The sequence below is a fragment of the Cricetulus griseus genome (genome assembly GCF_003668045.3).
Source record: "Cricetulus griseus strain 17A/GY chromosome 1 unlocalized genomic scaffold, alternate assembly CriGri-PICRH-1.0 chr1_1, whole genome shotgun sequence".
NCBI lineage: Eukaryota > Metazoa > Chordata > Mammalia > Rodentia > Cricetidae > Cricetulus > Cricetulus griseus.
The window spans coordinates 158,776,661-158,803,645 of NW_023276807.1; the positions used below are offsets into that span (position 1 = coordinate 158,776,661).

The following is a 26,985-nucleotide window of genomic DNA, read 5'->3' on the forward strand; positions in this document are numbered from 1 at the left end:
GGGATCAAATGCAAGGCCTGGGGCTTGCTAGCCAAGGGGAATTGCCGTTTGCTTTTCTATTGAATGCCCGATCTGGGCGGGGTGCTGATATATGGAGTGAGAGGCCCCTACAGGAGCACTCAGAGAGGATTGGGTGCCAGTACACACAGGCAAAAGAGACTTCTGAGCCAGAATAGAAAAGAGGTCTCCCAAAGGCCTCCTCACAGTTTTGTCTTGAGAGGCTTCTCATGTCAACCACCTAGATAGGATTTTCTCAACCAAAAGGGCTCGACTATACTTAAGTGGCTTTTGTCATCCTTGGATTCATTTTCTCCCCCTCTAGAAAAGATATGAAACTCGTGACAGTCTAATGCCATCTCTTACATGGCCTGAAGAAAATGTCCAGTGGCCCTGTATAGGCGTTGCTGTTTATGGAGGTGGGGGTGTATTGAATTAATTCTTACTTATCTGATGTTAGGTGAAATACTTTCTTTAATTATATATTTATACCTGTGTTTGTGTGCATATTAGCAGTTGCATAGGTGTGTATTTCTTGTAACATAAAGGATATTTGATTGTGTAGCTTTTCTTGTTGGAGAGTATACATTTTTTTTATTGTTGATTGCTAATACTGTTTCTCCTCCAGAAAGATGTGTTTCCACTTGATTGCTAATCCCCAAATAGTGAGAATATCCTCTCTTGGAAATGGAGGTGATGTAAAAGGGCACTGCAGGCACTGTCTGAGGAATCTGGACTGTGCTCCAGGGAAAGTTGCTTTATGATTGGCGTTTGTTGTCTTGGCATTGATAGATGTCTACACTCTCTCTTTGTGCATGAGATTAACATATATATCAAGGTTTGGAGTGTGTGTGTGTGTGTGTGTGTGTGTGTGTGGTGTATAGTGGTTACTAGAAGGTACATTGTGGTTAGTATGAGTGGACACCAACCCTGTCTTACTGTCACCTTGGGCACACCTGAGACTGCCCATTCCTCTGACCTCTCATCAGTAGAACGGGTATTAGAAAATGGGTCTCAGTTGATGGTTTCAAGAGTTAATACTGGCAATAGAATCCAAGTGCCCAGTGTCAGTGCCTGGTATAGGCAGGACGTCTGATGACTGCTTTAATTGGTGGTAGCCAGCAGCCTGTAGGTTCTGGATGTCATTGGTAATGCATGTGCTTGGAGTATACTGGTGTCCTTTAAGCCAGGAGCTTCCAGACTTGGCCTGGCCAACCAGTACCACACTTTCCTTCTACAGGTGGTGTCAGGCAGTTTGTCAACTTCACCTCCAGGTTCACTGGAGGTGCTGACATAACACTGATGTTATCTAGCCCTACATCATCATACCCTGAGCAGCAATCATGGTCATCACATCCAGTGAGCACCATTCCAGTTGGAATTTTTATTTCACCCACATGTAGAATTAAAAAACTAAAAAAAAAACAACAAAATCCCAAACAAACAAACAAACAAACAAACAAACAAAAAAACAAAAACAGAATGGCTATAGAGAACAGTAGAGGTCCAGTGCCAAGAACTGTGAGCTGTGTCTAGAGGGCTTCATGCCAGCATCTGGTGAGGATGTAGTCAGAGGATGAGGGAGAACTAACCCAGGGTCAGCAATATTATAAGCCAGACGCTCATCCAGGATGTGTACAGAGGACATATCCATTGGACAAAACAATGCCTTTGAACTGAATAGTCTTATAGTTTGTCTACTTTCATTATCAGGATTGATTTGTTTCAGCCTGGATAAAAAGATCACAGCTGTTATGTAATAATTCCCTGTGGCCCGCCACCTCGATCGCCTGGACGAATGACTTAATCTCTCTGAACCTCAATTGCACTTGCCATAAAGGGAGAATATTTTTGGCCCTTATTTCCTAGGGCCATTCTGAGGATTAAAGGAGATGGTTATGAGAAAGTGAATGATATATGAGGGTATACACTCACAATGAGCACAGAGCCTGCCTTGTATCATGGTAAGCATTTGATGCATGTTAGCTGTTATTTAAGTTGCCATTGTACTACATTTTTGGCTTTCTTTAGCTTTAAGTGAGTCCCAAATGCTGAGGTTCTCTCTACTTCCTGTTCCTGTGATTTGTAAGTACTCACACATGTGCACGTGTGTGCGTTCAGACCTGTGTATCATGTATTTACATTAGATTGATGATGCATTCTAAGACTTGAAGAGTGTCCAACTCAGGAAAGTTCTACAGTGTTCTTTGGAGGTAAGCTCCCATCTCTGTTCTAAAACAGAATGTTGCCTTGTGTAGGCAGGCTGTCTTGGTGACAGCAGAAGGCAGCAAGCAGGCCCTGGTCCCATAGACTGGGGATGTGATGCCATAACAAGCAAATGCAGGGACTTCGAGAAAGAATGTGGGTCACAGCTAAAAACTGAATTGCTGTTGATTAGACAGGAAAATCTGAGTGTGTATATGATATGATCAATTTCTAAAGTTTTTCTCATGTTTGCATTTGGACTTCCCCTCCTACAAGTTATGATTTTTAAAAGTCCTATTTATGTGTACAAAGGCAGTTACTAGGAGATCTGTGACAACCTTAATTTGATTTTGCCTTTTACCTTCTGCTTTCCCCTTTCTCTCTAATAACACTCCATTGGATTCTGAAATACCAAAGGCTGCTCCACAGTAGGGTGCTGTGTTCATGCAGAATGCTCTGGGGTGTGAAATGTTTAGTGTGTACCGAGCACCAACATCAACAAAACTATTCTTTCCACATTCAGAAAAAAACTTATTAGCATTTGCTTGGTTTACTTAGTTCAGAGCAGTTACTTAAAGCACATAGATCATTAATGGAGCTTTGTTATTTGGAGATATTAGATGAGATATATTAAGTGATCTATATCTATGTCTATATCTTTGTCTATATCTGTATCTAGTTTTGGTTTTTCATAAACGATCTCTCTATGTAGACCTGACTGTACCGGGACTCACTTTGTAGACCAGGCTGGCCTTGATTTCATGGAAATCTGCCTGCCTCTGCCTCTTAAGTGCTGGAATTAAAGGCATGTATCATCACACATGGCTTTTATATGATCTCCAGACCCTTTCATTCATTGGCTTGGTGATTTTCTTTTTAATTGTCAGAAAAACCTCAACAGAGTTGGGCTTTTTGTGTAACCTATTTCCAGTTTTATTTTTACTTTTTTCCTTTGAAATTGCAAACTAATTCAAGAGAATAGAATAATGAATTCCAATGTATTAGTGCTATCTATTAATTCATAGCCAGCTTATTTTTAATCTCTGTTCTACCCATTTTTTCTCACCTTATGTTAAAGTATTTTCAAGTACCTTCTGGTAATATATTACACATTATCAATAGATATTTTAATATATACACATAGGTGGTCATTTATAAATCTAAACAAGATGATGTTCTCCTACAGGCCCAGCTATTCTGGTTGTTTGCTGTAACTATGCTTTTTATCTCTTTAACAAAAATCTATTTTCATTTAATTAAGTGTTTCACATGCCCTCTGTGGGAACTTGTACAGATGTAGCCCTACTTTCCTATGTTGTAATTTATAATGTTGAGCTAAACTGTCTTTAAGGTCATTTATAGTTGTCAAGTTTTTGAGAGAGATGGGTGGGGGGAGAAACATTTTGATCTTTTTTTCTATGAGAAAGGAAGTATTTTGTTGTCTTTTATAGAATGGTCAAAAATTAGAGCTGAAGATTAAATGTTGGGTGATGGGTTGGGAGGTCCTTTTAGAGATGGTTTTAGAAGAAATTCTACTCTCAGAGAAGTTGGAATTGGGCTTTTAACCTTATCGATCACAAATGCTATTCTTGTTAACTTTGTGAAGTGAGTGTGGTCCGGTGATAAAATGGAGTGAGCCATAGAGGGGGAAAAACCCACTTTTATTTCAGCTTTCATTTAGAAAAAAATTAAGGAATTCTTTTTTGATACTGCTAGATTGCTATTTTAGATCAACTCTTCCATTAAAAGCAACTATCGAGGCTGAGGAGATGATACAGTGGTGGTTAAGGGTACTTACTTCTCTTCCAGAGGGCCCAAGCTCAGTTCCCAACACTCTCACTAGGTGGCTAATTACCTGCAACTCCAGCTCCAGGGGATCTGATGCCCTCTTCTGGTTTCTGAAGGCGTCCATGCACATGAGGTGTGCTCTCTCTGTCTCTGTCTCTGTCTCTGTCTCTGTCTCTGTCTCTGTCTCTCTCTCTCTCTCTCTCTCTTTCTGTGTGTGTGTCTCTGTGTCTGTCTGTCTGTCTGTCTGTCTCTTTCTCTCTCTCTCTCACACACACTACCTCCCTACACAAATAATTAAAAATAAAATAAATCTTAAAAAGCAGATTTGGTTTACAGACATGGGTGACCTGCTAAGAGAAGTTAGAGGCCTGAGATGTAGGAGAGAAAGGACCCAAAATCAGTAGTTGAGAGAAAAACCAAACACATTTTTTTTTTCCTTTGAAGGGCAATTTAAAAATTATACTGATGTGCAGAAAAACTTAGCAGTATACATTTGGCCCAGTTTAGTATTCACCATGCAGAGAATATTTGAGTCTTTCAGTTGTATGCCTTTTCCAGCTTGGCGGTATGAGTCATAAATTTTGGATCCGGGACATTACCTCCGCAGTGGCAGGCAGATCTCATAGTATCTGTTACCGTTCTTGGTCCTGATGGCCTCCCCCAGCTTAGCCAGAGAGCCTTTGTCTTCCAGGTTAGCCTGCTTGAGGGCAGCCATGGCACATGTCTTCCTGTGACCAGACACTCATCTGGCCTTCTTGATGATGTAGTAAGGACCTTCATCTTGCCACACAGGGCAAGCAGGAAACCCACCAGCTTGATAGGGTCTACAGCATGTGTCATCACCACAAGCTGCGCCTACTTCTTCTCTACCAAGGTGGTGACCATATTGGCCCTGGCTTGAAGGGCAGGTGGTCTCTTAGTGTGGACGACCTCCTTGGAGTCGCTTTTCTTCTCAGCATGGGCCAGCAGCCGTGGCTTCTGCTTTGACTTTCACCTGTACTTGTGGGCAAGGCTAGACAGCTTGTTAGTGATTTGGCCTAGGTGAACTGGTTAATGGAAGGAGGTACTTTGGGTTCCTTATTGAGGGTAACCCTTCACTATAGCAGCAGGATGTAGTGGTTCCATTTGACAAAAAAGCCTCTTTATGGCAGGATGGCTTTTCCAGGACCAAAGTTCTTAAACTTTTTCTCAGGCAGAGGATTCAGCACCTTTTTGGCCTCCTGCTTCTTCACAGCTGCAGGGCCTGGGCCGCTTTCCTCCTCTTGTCCTGATTTCCTTTTGATATTATCTTGATCAGCTGTAGGAGAGAGCCCAGTACATATCTTTAATACAGTGGCAGTCAGTGGAATGGGACCTGGACCTGCCTGGAGAAAAGACTAGTAAAGTGCCCCAGATTTTGATTTGAGAACCTGAAGGGCTGTCCTTTTAGATGTAAGAAAGAACAGATAAGGGATTAGTCCCTCTAAAACTGAGCTGATCCTCAGTCTGGTCAGTCTCAGTTTCTCAACTCAGTTTCTCAACCTGTGGGTGTGACTCTCTTGATGGGATTACATATCAGATACCCTACAATCAGATATTTACATTATGATTCATAACAGCAGAAAATAACAGTTATTAAGTAGCAAAGAAATAATTTTATGGTTGGAGTCAACCATAACAACAGGAGGAATAAGAGGTCACAGCATTAGGAAGGTTGAGAACCACAGGTCTAGAGGGATTAAGACTATCTACTGCAGAGCTGGAGATATGGCTCAGGGGTTAAGAGCACTGACTGTTCTTCCAGAGGTTCAAATCCCAGCAACCACATGGTGGCTCACAACCATCTGTAATGTGATCTGGTGCCTTCTTCTGGCACGCACTGTATACATGATAAATAAATAAATCTTAAAAAAAAGAACATTAAAAAAAAGACTATCTACTGGAAGTAGAGTTACTCTGGGAGAGGTTGGACCATCCAGGATGGTGTGGGGTTAAATAACTCTTATGTTCCTTCTAAAAATTTCTGTACTCCAACAAAAATAGCCAGGCAACATGAGAAGATAGTATATGTTGGTGCTATAGTTTATTCCTAGTCTTCTGACCAAATTCTTATGTTGGTATTTGTATGGCTATAAACCTCAGGTGTACTGATGGTACCATTTCCCCCCAGGAATTATCTTTTAGTAATTATGTGAGATGCTCCCCCAATTTCCCAGTTTTTGGTTTTGTTTTTTTGTTTTTCTGGGCCTGCCACATAGCTGCTGTCCTGGCTCATTCCTTATGTGTCCCTCTGCACTGAATGTCAAGTCTGGGTTCCTTGGTTTTCCACTTTCTTGGTGTGCTTACCGAGCTCAGAAGAGACATTGCATTCAGTTTTCCTTGGCAGGAAGGTCAGCTAGTTAGACTTTGTGCTTTGGTCTACCTTTTCTCCTAATTAATATGAAGAAAGTGAAGGCCAGCTTATTCTTCTGGGTTGTGGGTGATTTCCATGAAACTATAGAAGTTTTTTTCCATTGTCTTCTACCTCCCACTGTTAGTGGGAGGGTGTATGCTATTGTGATTACCAATTTATTACCTTCTGGAATAGTTTATCTTTAGTTCTCTGAGATTTTATGGTGCATTTTTATTCACCATGCAGAGAATATTTGAGCCTTTCAGTTGTATCCTTCCATCTGGAAAATACATTGCAACTGTGATCTCTTTCTCCCCTCCATCTTCTTTGGTCCACTCTTCAGGATGAGAATATTGTAACTGTGATCTCTTTCTCCACTCCATCTTCTTTGGTCCACTTTTAAGGATGAGAACATTGCAGCCATGATCTCTGTCTTCCCTCCATCTTCTTTGGTCCATGCTTCAGGATGAGAATATACTTTTTCTTCCTTCTCTTCCCTCTCATGGGGCACTGCTCATTCCTTTGAATCAAACTTAAAAGGGGGCATGCTTTTGTTTGTTTGTTTGGTTTTGGTTTTGGTTTTTTGAGACAGGGGTATGAGGCCTGCTTTTTAAGGGCTTAAACAGTTTATGGTCTTGTCAAAGGCTGACCTCAATTTTAGGGAAGGAAGAAAGGACTTATGAATTGATAAAAATAGTTTTGCATGGACAGTGAATGAGCAGTTATAGAGTAGAACCTGAGTGTGAATTATTTTGTCAATACATGAAGGTAAATCAAATGGACTTCAGGGGAAAATGCAATGGCTCAGTGGGTAAAGCGCACTTACCCACTTACTCAGCGCATCAAGTCTGATGACCTGAGTCTAGCCTCTCGAACTTACAGTGGAAGGAGAGTAAGAATCAACTACCAAAGGTTGTCTCCTGACCTAAACACACACACACACACACACACACACACACACACACACACACACACACACACACACACACAAAACTAATGGCATGTGCATACCCTCACTTGCACACAAAACAGTAATAAATAAAATATAGAAATTGCTTTCAGTATCATGTAACCTTGGTTTTGATTCTAGCTTTGCCTCCACTGGCTTCTAAGGGGAAGTCTTATGTCCTCTGCAAGTATCAGTTTCTCTCACTCTAAAATGGACACAACAATAGCAGTCATCAGACACCAATTTAAATATGATAACATATGTGGAAGGCCTTTACCCTTGAAGTTGTGCCTGGATGAAGAGACCATCTAAAGACAACTGGAAACTGCTTAGGAGAGATGAACGTCAAATGATTCTTGAAGTCTATGTCTGGTTCTGTCTCTTCCTGGCTGTGTGATATTCTCTTCAGGTTTGGCTTTGTTTAAGATTAAAACTGAGGTACCATCTATCTTAGATTCTCCCTGTAGGGACAGCACAACACGATGTTATGAGCAGCTCCTTTCTCCATCAGTATCTGGCTAAGTTTAATTAAGATGGAGAAATACTGCAGCTCATCAGTTACTGGGCCCTTTGTTCTCCTCAACTCACACCTTGTGGTACTTCCCTGGGCTGGGCTTTTTTTTTTTTTGACAGCTTATATCTAATTGCCTATAGTGATAACTTCAATGTGTTCATGTCGTGAAATCTGAAGGTGACCTTGGAAGAATTAAGAACTAGAATTATCTGCCTTGTCTAGAATACTATATAAAGGAAATGCCGTTGCTCTCATTCCAAATCCCAAGACTTTCTCTCCTGCCAGACAGAATAGCGTGCAGAAACTCAGTTATGGGGGATTTTTGGTTTATTTCTTTATAACAGTCTAGAAATTACTTTTTTTTTTTTTACATTGGTGAGCAATATGGTAATGGACACTCACATACTTTTGGAACTGAAAAGTAGCTTAGGGACTCTGTGATTAAATTTTTTAATATTGTTGATGAAGAAATTAAGCTAGAGAAAGGCTGATATTTGTCTAAGACACAGCTGTGAGCTAACAAAGCCAAAGAAAATAGCTGTGTTTCTTAAATTTTAGTTCAATCACTACTGCATTGATATATACACATACATATCTCTATATCTATATCTGTCTATATCATCAGTGACAAACTGGAGTAGAACAGGTAAAATCCAAAAGGCTTTCTAAACAAGTTATTTGAATTATGCAAGAAATTTTAAAAAATCATCAGTGAATTGGGATTTGGTAAGCATTTTTGAGTTTCTAAATTAACACCCTAATTTTCATATGCTACAGGGCTATTAATTATGTATTTCCTTTAAATTATTTAACTAAAAATGTATCTAAAGCATCACTTTCTCCTGTTTTGAGAATTTTGGTGATCACAGCTGTTAGCTTGTGGAGTGTGGTTACAAATACTCAATGACTTGCCCAGATAGTTGACCTCTTTGGGCAGCTACCTTCTTCAGTAGGATCCACCTTCTTACCGGCATTTGTTGTTAAACATCATAGTGACCATGAATGACTACACAGGGCTTTGAAAATCCTGCGAAATTCAAGGAAGCCTCACACCAGTAAAATCCAGGAGAAATTCCTCTGGTTGGCAGCAGAAGGCCCCGGCACATCTTGTTTTTATTTTTATTTTTTTTTATTTTGAAATAATGGGTCTGAGAAAGTTTTCTTTTGAAAACTCACAGTCCAAGAATGCAATTCCTGCTCTTTTGTAGTGGGGCATTTTCCAATATTGGTTCTTTTTTATGTGCCGAATCAAAGTCTAGATTTGGAATTCGGTTGCTTTCTTTGTGCGCTAGCATCCCACAGTGGCTTGGTAACAGCATGATCCTGCAAGTGGCAGAACTGGGGCAGTGCCCACAGAGCAGAAAGTCCCACAGTAAGTGCTATGCTTTGACTAATTGGCCCAAGGGCCCCAGCATCCTCAGTTGCAGATATGCAGTGGGAGTTTGTGCTTGCCCCTTCTCCATTTTAAGTTGTTCCTGAGGTGTTTGCATTTTTATGTCCTCTAACCCCAAGTCCAGCCACGAAGGAAGAACAGCACCTTCTAGACAGTTCCTTCTACCCTGTTTCTTCTCTTTATAGCAAAGCCTACCCAACTTTCCCTCTGTCTATGTTCATATGTACATTTTGCTCCTTGAACAGCAGCATGATATAGATACAGCTGTTCCCTTTGACTTTTCATTTAATATTTTTTTATCATGACATATAGCTAATTCATTTTTTTTAACAAATGTCTAGGTGTTTCATCTTAGAGATGGGTGTCTCATTTTTAATCATTTTTCTTACAGATTTTCCTCTCTTCCTCAGGCAGCATCCTTCCTGAAAGGTATCTCTCACTTAAGTATGTGTTGCCTAGAGGGCTACTTTTTCTAGCCTAGGGAGGAATATAGCTAACTGTCACTAGCTGCACCTCCCTATATCCTCTTGGCATATGAGAGGTGGTATGTGTTTTTGGGTTTGCCAAAGTCAGAGCTATGGTGGTGGTTCCAGGAAGCAGCGGAGTGTGGACAAGTGAGGGGGAGTGGTTGGGTACTGTCAGTGGCGAATCCTTAGATTGGACATAATGAAGCAGAAAATCAAGATACTTCACTGTCAGAATTTTCAAGGTCAGTGCTGCTGCTCACTTTCTTTTCAAGTCAGGTTAGCACAGGACCTCGTTCTAGCAGCTTCGTGTGCCTTCCTGGACAGGAGGAAAGTCCCAGAGCTTGTAAAGCCCATCTCAGGAAGAGTGCACAGGCTCCCAGAGGAAATTGAAATGTCAGGTTTAGCCTGCCTTCAAGCCAGTAGGCTAAACTTTAGACAAGATAAGTAGTTTTCAAACTTCTTATAGAAGAGGGACTTGTTTTTCAAAACACCTCAAGTACAGAGAAGGGAGAAAGTGGTGTGGGAATGTAGGTTTGGGTGGTGTTGGGAATCTGGCTGGTTTTCTCAACAATTCTAGCGTCAAGGCGTCCTCTCAGAACAGGCAGAGAGTGGTTGACTAGATGGTATTTCTTTTTAACCAAGTGTTATGCCTTATTCTTCTTAGAGAGAATTTAGTGCTGTGAAGAGTCTCTGTTTTACACATAATTGCAAACAGGAAATGCCTTTCTCCAGGGCCCTCTCTTTTAATGGGCCCGCTTTTGCTTTGTTAAGTTGAAGGGTCTTTCTGTTGGTTGAAGATAAGGTGTATCATTTCAGTTCTACTAAAGGAAAAGTTAAAAGTATGTGAACTGGAGAAGCTAGCTTGTAAGGGCAGCCAGCATTTCTAGAAATTCCAAAGCCTGTGAGATTGATTGCTTTTAGTGTTTGCTACAGCCAAATGATTAACTAGAACCCTGCTACAAGGCCTCTGAGAAGTGATTTATGCTAGGAGTACAGGAAGGATGTTTGCATATAACCATCAGTTTTTTTTTTTTTGAGGCCCTTTAAACCTTGTTTATCTTGGGGATAGTCATGACTTCCATCATTTTTCTTTCCTTTTTTATTTTATTGTCTTCTGCCAGAGGCCCAAGCCAGCTCTTAATATTGACAGAGTTTGGTGGATCAAGGCTTTCTAGTGGGTACTACTGAGTCTCTGGGAGAGCAGTGTGCTTCAGGTTTTTGCCACCATCAGTGAGACAGTAGATTTTTATGATTATCAGTTTCCCAATCTAAAGAAACATAATTCTCACAAGTATGTATACCATATATATTTGGGATTTACATATTATAATTATTTGGGATCTCAAAATGCAATGTATGCTGATCAAAGCTAAGGTCAGCTTTTATGGAATTTTTTTTCTAACAACTTTTCTCATAGTTTTTTTTTATGGATGGAAATCTCAAGTTCTCTCACATTGAAATAGGATGTTTTATTAAAAATTTCTTGATGAGGGCCAGGTATTAAAGGCACAAACCTTTAATCTCAGCATGTAGGCAATAGAGGTAGGTCTTGATCTCTGTGAGATCAAGGCCAGCCTGGCCTACATAGTGAGACCCTGCCTCAAAAACAGAAACAAAACAACAACAACAAAAGTCAGACAACCAACCAACAAAAATAGCAAATGGTTAGTGAGCACCCACCGTGTGCCATCGTGTTGTAGGTCACCGAGATCCAAAAGTGAATAGAAGGGACATGATACCTGCCTTTAGTGAGGCTCCATCCTCATTTCTAAGTAACTAGCTCTAAAAAAAATCTGCTGAGAGGTCCTTCACCCCACTCTTCCCAGAAGACAAGGTTGGAGGGAGTCAGCATGCTGCAGGGTTCGAATTCTGTCCTGTTGGGGGAACTCTTGTCTTCTATGCCTTTAGAGCAGGGCTAATGGAAGATGAAGAGCACAGCCCCATTCTGAGTACAGTGACAAAGTTTCCAAAACAGGCTGCCACTCACAGGGGGGTAAAGGAAGAAGACAATTGTCCAAGACATATATTCCTTTAGGTGTGGTGCAGACCTAAAGGAGGCCATATTCCATGGTAGATCTCTGGTAACAAGTACCAAGATGTCCAAGACCTGCCTGTGTGGAGATGCTGTTCTTGCTACCCTGAGCGGTGCCTCTTTACAATTATGTCCTGTATTTCCTCCATGATGGGAGCAAGCATTTTGAATTTAAGAAATTTCCCTGCCAAGTGTGTGGCACACACCTTTAATTCCAGGGTAGGTAGAGGCAGGCAGATCTCTTTAAGTTTGAGGCCAGCCTGGTCTACATAGAGCTCCAGGGCAGCCAGTGCTACGTAGTAAGACCCCTGTCTCTCTAAACCAAACTAACAACAACAAACAAAACAGAAAACCAAAACAAAACACCCTTCTCTCGCATTTTGTTGTTGTTTTTTTTAAAGTAATAAACATTTTCCAAATAAGTCCAAAGCCAATAACTCTCAGAGAATGCTTGATTTTGTTTCAGTGAGTCTGTGGGTTCATTACCCAGGCATTTATGAAAGTCTCACTGTGTGTGGAAGGGCAGTGGGAATGAATATTTGCTCTGCTTCTTGGCTTGGATTTAAACCTGGTTCTTGGTGGTAATGTTCCTGGTATGATATAACTGTAAATGATGAACATTTCTCCAGGAAATTGGTCTCATCACCTGCAGTCATGCTCCATCTACCCTCCAGGCCTGATCACTTCACTGCCTAAATATAGGCTAGTGTTCTCCAGTCCCTTCAGTGATCAGCCATAAGCTTGAACTTCCATTATTGCTTGCCAATTGTGGCTGTAGTTTACACAGTTTCCATCAGTTTTGCATTTCCTTCCATATTCTCCCCCAGGCTTCTCTACACCAAGTCTCCATACCTGAAGATTGGTAATATCCCTAGATGACTTTAGTTGTTGTGTTGTTTTGATAGCTTACAAAATCTTCTGATACTATTCTGGGCATAAGGTCAGCTCCTCCAGCTGCATGCTGTGATTGGGAATGCTCAGAGATACTGTTCAGCTTTGAGCTCTGTGCAGACATGGCCTGTGTCTGCATGTATCTCTTGAGGACTCTGCCTTCCAGAATGGTGACAAAATTTAGTTAGGGTTGTGTATGCTTTTGTAGAACTTGCTGAATTATGTTCACCCTCTAAAACTTGCCAAGTATTGGCTTGTTAGCAAATCAAACTGTATCACCTTTTGTCTATTGCCACAGATTCTTGCTTGATAGATTCAGCAGTGTTTGTCAGGACATTTTGAGAAATGGAAAATAGATGGCTCTTTCCTCTTATTGTAACACAACCACACACACACACACACACACACACACACACACACACACACACACACACATCATTTAGCACTTGAAGAGTGTTAAAGACTGTCTGCATATTTTGTAACGTTGTCTTCCCTCTCATCTGATATGAAGAGGTGTTATTAATTTCTAAAATGACAGTGGGGGGAAGCAGGGCATTATCACGATTTTTTCTGGTATCTGTTGCCTTTTTGTTGTCTTCAGTAGAGGCCACTTAAAACAGCTTGCATTGTGACATCAATTTTTGCATTTACCCAGTGACATTTAACCAAAGTTTATGGTCCTCAGGTTATTTTTGAGATCTCTCTTGCCAAACTTCATCAACTGCTTTTCTTTAGTAGTCTCTGACAGTTCTTCAGCTTATTTTGTTGAGTTAAAAATAATAGTCTAGGCCGGGCATTGGTGGCGCACGCCTTTAATCCCAGCACTCGGGAGGCAGGGGCAGGCGGATCTCTGTGAGTTCGAGACCAGCCTGGTCTACAAGAGCTAGTTCCAGGACAGCCTCCAAAGCCACAGAGAAACCTTGTCTCAAAAAACCAAAAACAAACAAACAAAAAAAGTCTATAAAATTTGGATAGTTGATACTAACTCTTGTGATTTTTCTTCTTCGTAACTACTTATAATTCATGGGCTATTTTTTCTTATTTTAGTTTCCTAAGTCTAAGAGATTACATAAATACACATATAGCTAATACATGACATGGCCTTCCTTCTCAGAAAGGCTCCACTCTTCGTGGGGTTGGTGTTTTGAGTTGTGTTTTATGGAAACACATAGTATTTTATCTAGGCTCTCCTTTATTGTCTCATTCTTTTGTGATGAATGGTGCACTTGTCAGAAGTGATTATAGGGACTGGAGTTATGTCTTAGAGGCTAAGTGTACTGGCGTGCCTGAGTTGGAGTCTCAGCACCCACACCCACTACTGTCTGTGGCTCAGGTTCTTGGAGATCTAGTGCCCTCTTCTTGTCTTTGTGCACACTGTATGCACATGGTGCACAGCCATACATGTAGAGAAAATACCATACACCATACAAAAATAAAAAGAAATGAGTCTTGAAAATAATAGAAGTGATTGTTTTGTCTGTGTAAAGAAATGGAGACTGTGGATTCAAGTAACTTGCTTTACATAATTTTGGTCTTGATCTAAACACACATTTCTTTTTTTTTTTAAGCACAAGATTTTATTAAAAAAAAAAAAGGCCTTAAAAGTAAAATTATACAGAGCTATCCAGTACTCTCCCCTCAGCTGGAGACAGTACCAACATTTGCCTATCTGGATGCCCTTTCTCCAGTATTGTGCTTGCTCTGTACCTTTTAAGTCCCAAAGAAATGTGCCCGGCATTGGGGAGATCAGAAAATATTAAAAATGTTAGCTCAATTTAATTGCATTTATGTAATTATTCTCATAAATACTTGAAATAATTCTTCTTGGTATTATTTAAAAACACATACAAAACTAGGGAAATCCGTTCTTAATCTCTGCAAAGAGAAACAAAAAGCAAGCAAACTGGAAATCTTAGCAGATGGGTAATTAAAAGCAAACAAGACCAAGTCGCCTGAATGTCAGTGTATATTGTCCAGCGTCCTGAAAGTGTGCATTCTATTTGGAGATGTCACCTGAGAGTTGGTGTGCATGGTTTAGGGTCCTGAGAGTGTGCATTCTATGTAGAGATTAAATGCCCTTGAATTTTGAGCAGTGGGTGGTTGGCTTAACCCCAGGTCTTCTCTCCTCTGTGGTCTGATGTGCTTTCTTCACAGTTTCCTGGTCCATGAGGAAGAGAGAGCATGAGGTGAAAAATGACTGTGATGGACACTTGTAATGATAAGGTGTTAGGTCTGTTCAATACATCACTTCTCTACTGTCTTCATCAGGTATTAAACATTGATGTTATTGCTTTAAGCCATAAGGTCTTTGAGAATATGATGTGGCCATCTTTCTATCCCTAGTGTGGCGATTTGAAAGAAAATGACCCCCAAAGGGACTGGCACTATTAGGAGGTGTGACCTTGTTGGAGGAAGTGTGCCACTGTGGGGAGTGTGTTTTCCGGTCTTCTGTGTGCAAGCTACACCCTGCGTGGCACACAGTTGCTTCTGTTCCCTGCAGATCAGCAAGATTTCTCCAACACCATGTCTGCTTTTACACTGCAATGTCCCACCATGAAGGTAATGAACTAAGCTGCTCAAACTCCAAGCCCCACCACCCCATGAAATGTTTTTTTCTTTAAGAATGGCTGTGGCTGTGGTGTCTATTCACAGCAATAGAAACCATAACTAAGACACCTAGTACTCAGGATAGATCTTGGTTTCTGGTAGGTTCCCATTGGCTAAGGTGGAGCCTGTACAAGGTGGGGTGCCTTTGGTTAAGTACCCTGATGTGGACCTCTTAACTTAAAAGTAGACTAATACAATCTAAACAAAAACTAGTTTGGCATGTGTTTGATACAAGAAAATACTGTTGCTCGGCGTGGTGGTGCAAGCCTTTAACCCCAGAACTTGGTAGGCAGAGGCAGGTGGATCTTTGTGAGTTTGAGGCCAGTCTGGTTAACATAGCAAGTTTCAGACTAGTCAGGACTACATTGAGAGTCCTTGTCTCAAAAAAAAAAAAAAAAAAAAAACCAAACAAAAAACAAACAAAAAATTACTGTTGTTATCTTGGAAATAAACTGAAGGAGAAAATTAAATTGACCTAATTTTACTCTAAGTACATTTACAAAGAATAAAGTAAGCAGTACGATTTGTAACAAAAAGCAAGGAAGCAAAGAAAATCTAAGGCATGGTGAGATCATAGCTAGAAGGCCCAGTTATTGCTCAAAATGACTATTTCTCGTATGACCTTCTCTTCACTAGCTGATGAGACAATCACTTGCTTCCTCTAGTACAGAAATGCACTGCCTTCCAGGGCTTGCTTCTAACCTCCCGTGAAGAGCAAGCAGTGAAGAAGAAAGCTTAATTGTGCCTTTTCCACCCAGTGCTTCCATGTGGCCAGGATGAAATGTTAATTCCACTTGTATCATGGTATCTTTTGCATCTGAGCAAACATACCTGGCTTAAGTGCCCTCCCCTACAGGAAGCCAATTTGGTAGTTTCTTGTGTAGGGTGAAACCCTCGGACTCTTGCTGAGTTGGTCAGTGGGCCATCAATGAGATCTCTGTTAGCTCATTTTTCCCTCAGGGAGATTCATTTCTTTTCCAAAGCTGTGATCTAGGAGAGTTGCCAAGTAGCTAGAATTAAAAAAAAAAAAAAAAAAAAAGGGAAAACACAAAACGCAGCAGATAATATAACTCTTTCATGTGGCCATCTCTCCCTTTACTCTCATTACACCAGCTGCTGGCTGACCAGTTCTGAAGTAGAGGCCATGAGGAGTTCCTATGCTTTGGGCTGTTTCTTAGCTCTTAGAATCTTAGTTAAACCTTGATACAAAGTAGATGGCCACTCACAACACTCAAAGGGTGGAACTGAGAAACTCTAGAAATTAATCAAAGGATTTTCAGGTTGAGTTTTGTAAGCTACATGCATGCAAAACCTTTGCAAAGGTTTTGTGCCCCTAGCAGAAAGGAACGCCACGAAGTCGCCTTGTTTCAGAGTGCTGCCTGGCTCTTGGGACAGGATCTATAGTGGTGGTTGAAAATTTAATATGTTTTCTTCCTATCTTCTGCTAGACTAATATGACCAGCTAGTTAGAACTTGGTGCCCCTCTGCTTCACTCAGTGTTTCTTAGAGTGAGCACAGTTTCTCCTGACCAGCACACACCTAGACAATGAAGGCCATTTTTCTTTTATATTGCTGTGAGGGCTTGAATTTGACTTGTGTGTTAGAGTCACCAAAGAAGCAATTGTTGTTTTGTTTTTCCTTTATTACTGAAATGAGACACTGTCCCCAGGTAGCTTTGGCAGTCTAAAAAATGACCTTTGTATCACAGAGGCCTTTGAGATGATTGAATTGAGTCTACTGATTCTAAATGTTGCACCATTAGTGAAAAATGTCGAAGATTCCTTTGGGGACCTAGAAAAAATATGGTTTAATCTCTGTTTTTCTGCCCATCATACTGACACTGTGGCAACTATCCCATGGCATTGGCCACTGCTGGGGTCAACAATGTGATGTCTATCTCTTTTGTATGGCATTTCCCCTATGCTGCTGTTGCCTGAGGCTGAGGGGCTACATGCTCCCATGCTCAGCCCTTGAATTATAGCAGGTACTTGTCACCTGACCTTTGCAGGGTTCTCTTTCTGCTCCTCATCGGCTGTATGCTGAAGAAGCAGTCAGATGAGTTAAATTCTTGTGGCTATGTCAGGATCAGGAGGTAAAATATCTCCTTTTATAACTTTGAAATTATAGCAATTATAATTTTAGGTTTGTGTCATAAATAAACTCAAGGCAGATGGCACTTGCATTCTTTTTATTTCTTTGTAGCAAATGTAAGTTCATTTTACGTTATTGACACGTGTGGATTCTTTTCTGAGAGTAAGTTCATCATTGGAACCTCATGTCTGTTTAACTATACCACTATTGCTTTTTTGCCTTTAAATATCTTACTAGACAATGGAGGTCCTGTTGATACAGAATTTAAATTATGATCACTTGCTGTGGTCATGGTGGCGAAGAGCTGCCCCAAAGTGTACTTAGAGTCATTTGATATTAACTGGATCAGTTTAACTGTAACCCTTAATGAGAGAACAGCTGAAGTTCTGACATCGAGGACAGCCCCGCTGAGTCATATGTCAGCATAGCAGTGATGTGCTGCTAGGGGACTGAGATGTGGACACTCGAAGCTTCTCCATCCTTACACTTCCTAAAGGAAGTACAAAATGACCCATCAGGTTCTTCATCAGAAAGCTGTCAGTTTCAAAAGACAAAGCCATTCCTATGATGCTGCATGCGAGGGGAGAATGGTGTACATAGCACTGCTGGGTGGATAAAGTTGGGAGAGAGGGGCATGGCCAACAGAAGCAGTTAGACAAATGTGGATGTGGATGGAGTTTTCTTGGAGTAGGATGTGAGTGGCCCTTCTGCGTTGCACAGGACTTGAGACTAATATAAGGTGGGGCTCTTGGTTACTGGGCTCTCTACCGGAACACTTCTGCATAGTCACAGGAAGTGGTGGAAAAAGAGAAGTTCTTGTTCAGCCTGGAACTTTCCATTGTGACTTTGTTCTGGACTGTGTGGGTCACAACCCCTCTACATACCTGTGACCATGCCCAAACAGGCGTGGTGAGCAGCACAGGTATCCAGGTCTCTCCCTACAATTGGGTATGATTTATCTTTCAAAATAACTTGGAACTAGTTTTGTAATTCTTCATAGGGCATTACTGCTCTCATTCATAATCATTGAGGGTGCTTTTCTCTCGTGGGCAAGTCTCTATATTGTAAATAATTTTTACTTCATCTTATCTATCCCATAGCTCAGAATAGGTGCCTGTCAGTATTAATCAGTGTGGCAATTACCACTTATTAATTGTGCTTGGGTTTGTGATTTTATAGTTTTTAATTTACTCCAAACTAATTTTTCTAAGAAAGAAAGCAAGTATAGACAAAGGAAGCCTATGTAATAATCTCCATCTTTACTGAATATAGCAGAAAACTCTGCTTTAAATGCTTCTCAGTGTGTACAGTAGTTCCAGGGGTCATAAGCCGGAGGACTGCCAGTCACATGTGTCACCAACAGTCTCCAGACATTTGGTCTCCAAATTGTTTAAAACAATTGTCTATCGTCTGCATGTCAGATATGGAAACTTCACGGGGAAAATCTGGCAGTCTGGCTTTTTCTGAACATTGGAAGGCTTGGGACATTAGTTCCATGGTCTATGACAACTGATGTTGTTTGATGAATATTTCAGTTTTGCTTGTTGGATGAGCCTGCTATTCCACACAGCCGTTTTACAAGCACTGGCTGGTTTCTTTCTATTTGTGTTGGGGGTTGCTGTTTCTAACTAGGTAGACAAAGTGATGGACCCTGTTATTGTTTGTGCTATGTATCAACACACTATGTAGACTGTAATGTAAAATGTGAGATGTATTTCCTTTAATTTGAATATTTCCTTTCATTTTGAAGATTTGATACTTTCATATGTACATGGAATGCACTGTCATTATATTTACCCCGTGACCCACTGCTATCCCCTTTCTTTCCCTCTGAACCCCTCTTTCTTCCCTCCTATACTATTAGAGATCATGACCACCCCTCTTGTAGCAATCATTAAGAGTCATCGGCTCCTCATGGACTTCTCCTTGTCCAGGATGGAAATTGGTCCACTATTGGTCAGGTGTGCACAACTGCTGTGTGCTCATGGTTACAATGGCAATGCCATATTTGGATGGCAGTGTTTCATATCATTCTCTCCCATCCCCCAGCTTCTGGAATATTTCAGTGCTTCCTTTGTGGTGGAGATGTTGAGTGTAAGTTGCCTAAAAGTCTTAAAAACCTGCCAGAAGAAAACGGGAAAGAAAGAGGTTTGTTTTAATTAGAAGTATGTTTTCTATCGGATGAACATTTGGCTTTCCAGGTCTCTCATCCATCATCTGTGTTGCTGAGGTGAGCTGAAATCCATGTCTCAGCTCTCTTGGTTTTCCCTGTGTGTACAGAAATGTGGACACTTGGCCAAGGCTGCTTCAGTGTGAATATTGACTGCCACATATAAACTATGTAGACACTTTGGGGCTTCTTTGTGCCTTAGTTGTGATCTTCTCATCAATGATGTTATGGCAACCACCTTGAAAGATTGTATTGATGATAAAATGGGATAATCTAGATAGGGCAGTTGGCTCAGAAAAAAAAAAACCCAGCTATTCTTACTTTGTTAACAGTTTGACATGTCATCTTATTTTAGTGCAGATCAAATTCTTTTTCACAGTGCCAGGGATGAAAACTCAGGGTCTCACACATGCTAAGAAAGAGCTCTGTCATTCAACTGTTACTCAGAGCCTAACAACCTAGGCTCAACCTAGAATACCTTGGCTTCTGTCAGGGTGGTTATGGAGCTACAACCTCAGTCCCAACTTTTGTTTTTAATTTGGCTAAAATCCTGATGCAGTGTTTGGGGCATGTTTGGTACATCTGTATTACCTGAAAGGTCTGGACTTTGGGGCTCAAGGGTGACACTGAAAAAGACTGACTTTTTTTTTGGGTAAGGGATTTGTTAGAAGAGCATTAATACGACAGAAAGACAGCATGGCAGGGGCCCTTGGGACAGCTTAGGCCCATAAGGTAGGCGTCTCTTCTTAAAGGTTTCTGAGGAAGGGGCACTCAGGTCTTTTCCGACTCCCAGATAGCAGGAAAAAGAGTTGCTGTGTGTGTGTGTGTGTGTGTGTGTGTGTGTGTGTGTGTGTGTGTGTGTGTGTGTGTGTGGTGTCTTGCAGTATAGGGAAAGAACATGGGACCTTGATGATGGGACAGTGGAGAGGAAAGCCTCTGCTGTTGAGAATGGAGAGAGACTGTAGGCACACCCCCCACCCCCACCCAGCAGCCTCCAAGATGGGCTCCAGCACTGTCAGCATCCAGGTTGCACCCCTCCCCAGCAGGTGCTTTCATAACCAGCCCTAGAGCCTAAACATTTCATCATGGCTCTTTAGTCCTTCTCTGTAAAATGAGGGAACTTCTCTCCACAGAGTACAAGTAGTGCGTTGGTGATTGAGCCCTTTGGCAGAAAGCTGTCTTTAAGGAGTGCTTCTTTCAGAATTGGGTTCCATGAAGACAGATGAAAGCATCCATTTTTCCAATTCCCAACTCCATGAATCCTTGAAGACTTTGTAACCAGCTGTAGAGCTGTGGCCAAAAGACACACAGAGTACTGGTTGACTGATGTAGGAATATACTTACTTTGTCTTTGACATATGCCATGTTTTATAATTTGAGCATTGTTTTTTTTAAGGATTTTTTTGGAGGGTGGAGATTGATGTTGACTTGTTTGGAAGACAGAAAGGCAGGTTTATCCCTATGGCTTAAAGCGATAAGCAAACGTGTTTTGACCATCATCCATGAGATGAAACATTAAGTTGGGAAAATGCTTTCGACAGTGATTTGGGATGGTGTCCTTCCATCTCCCTGTTGTTTTTTTTCAGAAAAAAATGGTTCTAAGTGGGAAGACATATAACAGATGTCATGAGAACTACTTCTTGGATTTAAATTCCAGTTTCTTGAACTCTAGGGATCCCATATTGCTGAGCAACCTCCGTCCTTGTGAGGAAGTAAGTAGCAGGCAGCTCACTGTGGGAAATGAAGATGGAGTGTGGTGTACCACATTTCAAGAAAATGTCCTTTTAAATGATTGCAAAAACACAAATCTGTCTCAGCTCTAGGTTCTTCCATGTGGACAGTCTTGTAAATTGTGTCTGGCTGCCATTGTTATTGCTGTTGCCTTCATTCCCTCCCTATCACTCCCAGTTAGGTGACTGCTTTTCATTCATCTGATTGCTGTAGAAACCCAAGTTATTTCTCCTGAGGCTAGAAGTGTTCTCAGGGGCTGCTTCATCCTGAAGTGTCCTGCAGTCTTTTCTGAAGAGAAAGGCTGTTGTTAGTCACGGCTCCAGTGCCCTGTTGTGTCAGTGCAAGCTGGCCTCAGGTGAGTACAAGAGGAGGAGTGTGTGATCACCAAAGGAGGGGACCTGCAGAGGAGCACCCAAACTGTTTTCATTGCTAATGGGTAGGACCTAGCTTGTATAATGGCTCTTTCTCACTCTCCAGACTGTCCTAGCATTGCTCATCTCAGTATGAGGCTGTCCCATCAACTGTGATTAAACAAGAAGCAACAGGCAAATGAGACAGTCGTCACCATCTCTGCATGGCTCCAGAAAATCAAATACAAACCGGAGCTGACTGAGAAGACTTTGAAGCTGCCATTCTTTTAATTGAGGCTGTTGAGACAGTGCCTTGCTATTAGGGAAAATTCTGTATTCCAGGTTTTCTCATTTTGCATTTATTTACCCTTTCCTGAGTAAACTTACACACACAGACAAGAGACATGTATTTCCCCCCTTACATTAGAAAAGTCTATACAGTATTTATCACTACAAACAAAACAAAACAAAACAACAACAAAAAAACCCTGCTCTAATTAAGTTTTAGGGTAAAAATTTTCAGATGTTCCTGGGACCAGTTAATTGAGTTAGCTAATTATTGTAAAAGTAGGTAGGATTTATAATGCTCTTATTATCAGGGGTCATAATTTAGGCATTGGTTTCTTCCTTATTTGTAGATATTTATGAAGAATTGTTTGGTATAACTCTTTACCTTACCACACAAAGAGAAAAAATTAAGTTACCAAATGAAAGTTAGGCTTCCAGTTTGACCCACAAATCTTTGTAATCTGTAATGCGCCTGCTTATTCTTATAAAAATTCTATAATTATAATAAGACTGTAACATTTTCTTTGGAAAAATTAATCCCAAGTCATAATACCACATGCAGCTTCCTACTCAGCTCCAGTACTGACAAAAAGAACAACTTGGCTTTTCCCTTTATGTGTGTGAATAGCTGGCTTTTAGTATGTTGAGGCACAGTTCTTCTTAATTTATTTTCTTAATTTATTCTGTTTTATTATACAGAGATGTTTATTGTAGAAATAGCAGATATTTTAAAAAGAGAAAAAAATTCAAGGTGTAAACTCCTACCCACATTTGGAGTTGTTTTTAATATCCATTTTATATTCCTTTGCATTGCCTATTACTTAAGATCCAAACTTAGCTATTTTTAATTGTTTTAACAATTATTTATTGTATACTTATTTATATTTAGATGTGTACCTGCATGGTGTGGCTTTGTGTGCATGTATGCATGTTCACACATGTATGGAGGTGCATATGCATATGTGGGTGTCTGTTAATGTGGAGGCCTGAAGTTGACCTCAGTCATTCTTCACTTCATTTAGGCAGGGTCGCTTGATGAACTGGGAAATCACTGTTGGCTAGCCAGCCTTCTCCAGTGTGTTTGTTGTCCCAGTGGGCCTTGATGCTTACAAGATGAATCTTTCTCTGCAAGCCAGGATCCATGCCTTTGCATGGAGGCCCTATTTTTATGTGGGTGCTGGGATCCAAACTCTGGTCTTCACATTTGTGTGGCAAGTGCTTTGTGTTCTGAGCCATAGCCACTTAAAGATATAAATGGTTTATATCCTGTGTATAACTAAGATATTCTGAATTTAATGTAATTATATTTAAACGTAGGCAACACAATTATTGTATTTTTTTCTTTTAAAATGCTTTAAAATGATTTTCTCATTCCCTTTATCATCTTTTTTTTTGTGCGTGCGTGTGCGTGTGCGTGTGCGTGTGCGTGTGCGTGTGCGTGTGTGTTTAGGGTTTTTAAAAAAATAGCATCTCCTTCCTGCCTTCTTCATCCACGTAAAACCAGTCAAAGGTTCTTCCCAAAACTTGTGCTTTCTTCAAATGATATCTAAAACTTTCCGGACGATCAGACAGACTCTGCTTGGGATTTGTCCATCTATTCATTCATTCAGGTCCAAGTCTAGGCTGTGGGAATGTAATCATTAAAAAAGTCAGGTTTTCTGCCCTTCTAGCCTTTAGTTCTTTAAGTCAGAATACAAATTAAAAAGACAAATTCTAGGCCAATTCTCTTGATGCCCTAAAAATTCATGAGCATTAATCATGTTTGAATCCTTCCCCAGTCCCCCCCCCCCTTTTTCTCATTTACATCCTGGCAACAATTAGTTTTTCTGAGCTAAAAGTGTGTTAAGGCAAAGGGTGGTTTTTCTCTAGTGGTGTAATAGTCTCTAACTTTCATCACTGGTCCTGGGGTACATTATGCAGAGTTCCTCTTTGCAGGACTGTCTGGTGGTAGATCTGCTCCATCTCATTTTATGAAAACGTTCTAACAATCCCGAATAAGGCATTCATCAGTGGCTAACTTTTACTGGATCCATGTGTTTATGTTGACTTGAGAAACCCAAATATCTTGCTGGTGAAATAGCATGATTTAGTAGACAGCACATCAAATTGGTAGGTTAGAAACGTCTATGTCTAAATCTATTTTTTATTGGTACTTTTTTTTTTAACTACTGAAGCCTTTTCTTTACTCATGTGCAAAATGACTGACTGGCTGTGGCAGACAACAGTTAGACCTCTGAGTATCAGGTAATTATTGTGTAACAGACCACACCAAATACTAGCGCACAGATATAATAAACATTTGTGATTTTCCAGGAGGCATCTATGGGTTAGTCCTTCCTGGTTGTGATTGGGCCCACTTTGGCTTCTATAGTCAGCTAATGGGGTGTCTAGGGCTTGCTGCTGTATATGACCTCATACTCTTGGCTAGCAGATGGCTTGCTACTGATGGAACAAGATAACATTATGCATTTCTTACTGTTCAGCAGGGTCACTTGGGCTCATTCACTTGGCCCTTGCACAAGTTTCAAAGAGTGAGCAGATATATAGGAGGCCTCTTGACGTTTGTCAAGTACTACCACATGCTGCTGACTGAAACAAATGTCCAGACTAGACAGACTCAAGATGGACAAATAGCAATTTGTAGAGACTGGGAAAGGTGTGGAATTAGAATCATTTTGCCATCAATTTATTTTAGGCTTTTTTTGTCTTTAACTTTTTCTTCAACCAGTGAATTTGGCATGGAAAGGAATGCAAATGAGAAAAATAGCCTGTGACTATATTGAAGACACTTCACCTAGTATAAAACATTTTTCATTTTCCAAATAAATACAATGTAACAGTACCCACAAAGAATTAGAAATACGATTAAATAGATAAGTCTCATCTGTTAAAAAATTGAAAACATTTCAGAACAATCTCTTTTGGGGAAGTTGGAGACTATGGGTTACAGGATAGAGAGAAGTAAGCATGGGCTGGAATGCTCTGCTAAGCCTGGAAGACTGAGTTGTTAGTGTGGATATCAACACTAACCAGACACATCTTTCTTTATACATCTCTATTGTTTATATACAGAAAGAAGGTAAAAATTATTTTTATTAAGAAAGGGAAAGCAGTTTGTTGTTGAATAATTAATCTTAAAATTTAATTTTAGCTGGGTGTTGAGATGTGTGTCTGAAATCCTAACATTCTAGTGTCAGGAAGGAGGATCACCACAAGTTTACCTTAGTGTACATAGTGTGTTCCTAGTTGGCCAGGGCTGTATAGCAAGACCTAGCCTTAAAAAACAAAAACAAACAAACAAAAACCCAACAGAACCAACCAACCAACAAACTAAACAAAGAAATGAAAAGCCCTTCTATTTTGCTTAAGGGAAAAGCTCTATCTTGGATATGGACTCTCCATTAATTAAACTAGTCTCACAAGAATGCTTTATTTTTTTCAAAAGTGTCTACATATTTTAGGCAGATATTCCTTTGAATAAACAGGATTATTTTCAGCCACCAGAAAAGATGTCTTAGCTGTTAACCAAAATCTATTTCCCCTGTTTTATCTTCTAGGCACTCTTGCAGCTCAAGGTGTTATCTGAGTTCCTTCTAATGGGGTGTGGACAGGAAAACATGTGCCACTTCCTGTCCTGTTCCATAAACTTGCTGCAGTACACCACTCTTCATCTCTTTCTTTCTACTTCTTTTCTAGCTCATTGGGTTGGCCACACCTGTCATGACTTTGGTGGCCTTAGGTTGACTTTAGAAGTGCCACTGTGCAACTGCATTCCTAAGTGAGTGACTGTAGTTGACCCCCTGTCATATAGAACATCTGCTCTTGGACGTTAACCAAATGAGACATAACCCTTTACAGAGGGAGTCTGTTTGTTTCACAAGTATAGTCTGCTCTACCTAATGTAGCAAAAAGCCATGCATTTGAAACATCAAGGCAGGAAAGTGTAAATCCTTTCCTGGCTTATTGTCTCTGTCCACCACTGTACAAAGTTGGCTATCTCTCGTGTGTGAAAGGCTAAGCTCATTGCTGATATTTCTGCTTCAAGGATCTCAGAATTTGTTAGGAAAAGCAGGCTTCTAAGCAGAGAACTCATTATGCAGGAACTCAAACAAGAGAAAATTGTTTTTCTATGGCAGTTGGGAGGTAGCTAGGCAATCCAGAAGTAAGCTATGTAGCTAGCTCTTTACAGATAGTTTAATAACATGAATAAGTGGTTGATATTGAAAGTTGTTATTATACATCACATTAATTGGAAGTTACTGTGCATTAGACTCAATCTCCATCCTTAATGTAATAACTACATTTACAAAACACACATGGTATTTTTCAAGATAAAGAAACAGGCATACATGGTAAGCAGGTAACATAGGTTCTCATAAGTAGGAAGTGACCCACCGGGGCTTTGAGACCAGATACCTTGACTCTAGGCTGCTACTCACTATGCAATGCTTAGACCAGCAAGTTGATTATGTAGTTGACTTTGTTGACTGGAACAGACCTTGGTTTACGTATCCTGGTGAATATTTGATGTTTTTAGAGTGTGTTCTTTCTGCTCATAGGTTGACGTCATAGGTTGACGTCTGATACTAATATCTGGCTGATACTTTGCATTCTTCTTATGCCATTGTGTGTTTCTGTAATGTCAGTATTCAGTAAAAGATTTCTCCTACATTTTGTGAGTTTTTGTGATCACTAAAAGGTAGTACCAGTTCAAAGACTCAGAGATGGGCTGGTATGATGGCTCAATGAGTAGAATTATTATTATGCCTACATGAGCATCTGAGTTCCCATCTCTGGGCCCCATGTGAGAAGCTGGTACACATCTGTAACCCCAACACCAAATCACATGGGGATGGAGACATGAATCCCTGGAGCTTGCTAGCCACCTAGTCTAGCAAAATCGGTGAGCTCCAGGGTCAGAGACCCTCTCTTAAAAAGTAAGGTGGAGAACAATCAAGGGAGATACCTAGCATGAACCTCTGTCTTATATGTGCTGACACACACTCACACACAACACACGTTAGGGGTAGCAACTGCCCATTCGTTTTCTTCCCAAGATGGTTTTTATGAGTTTTCAACTTTTAGAATGTGTAGTATTGACCCTTGTCTACACTGATGGCTTTCTAAGTGGTCTTCTACTG

General features: G+C 40.6%; 1 pseudogene; it reads right to left on the reverse strand.

Moving 5' to 3' along the window:
- Positions 1–4,585: 4,585 nt before the first annotated feature.
- LOC118239695 overlaps positions 4,586–26,985 on the reverse strand; it is a 69,163-nt pseudogene continuing 46,763 nt past the window's right edge.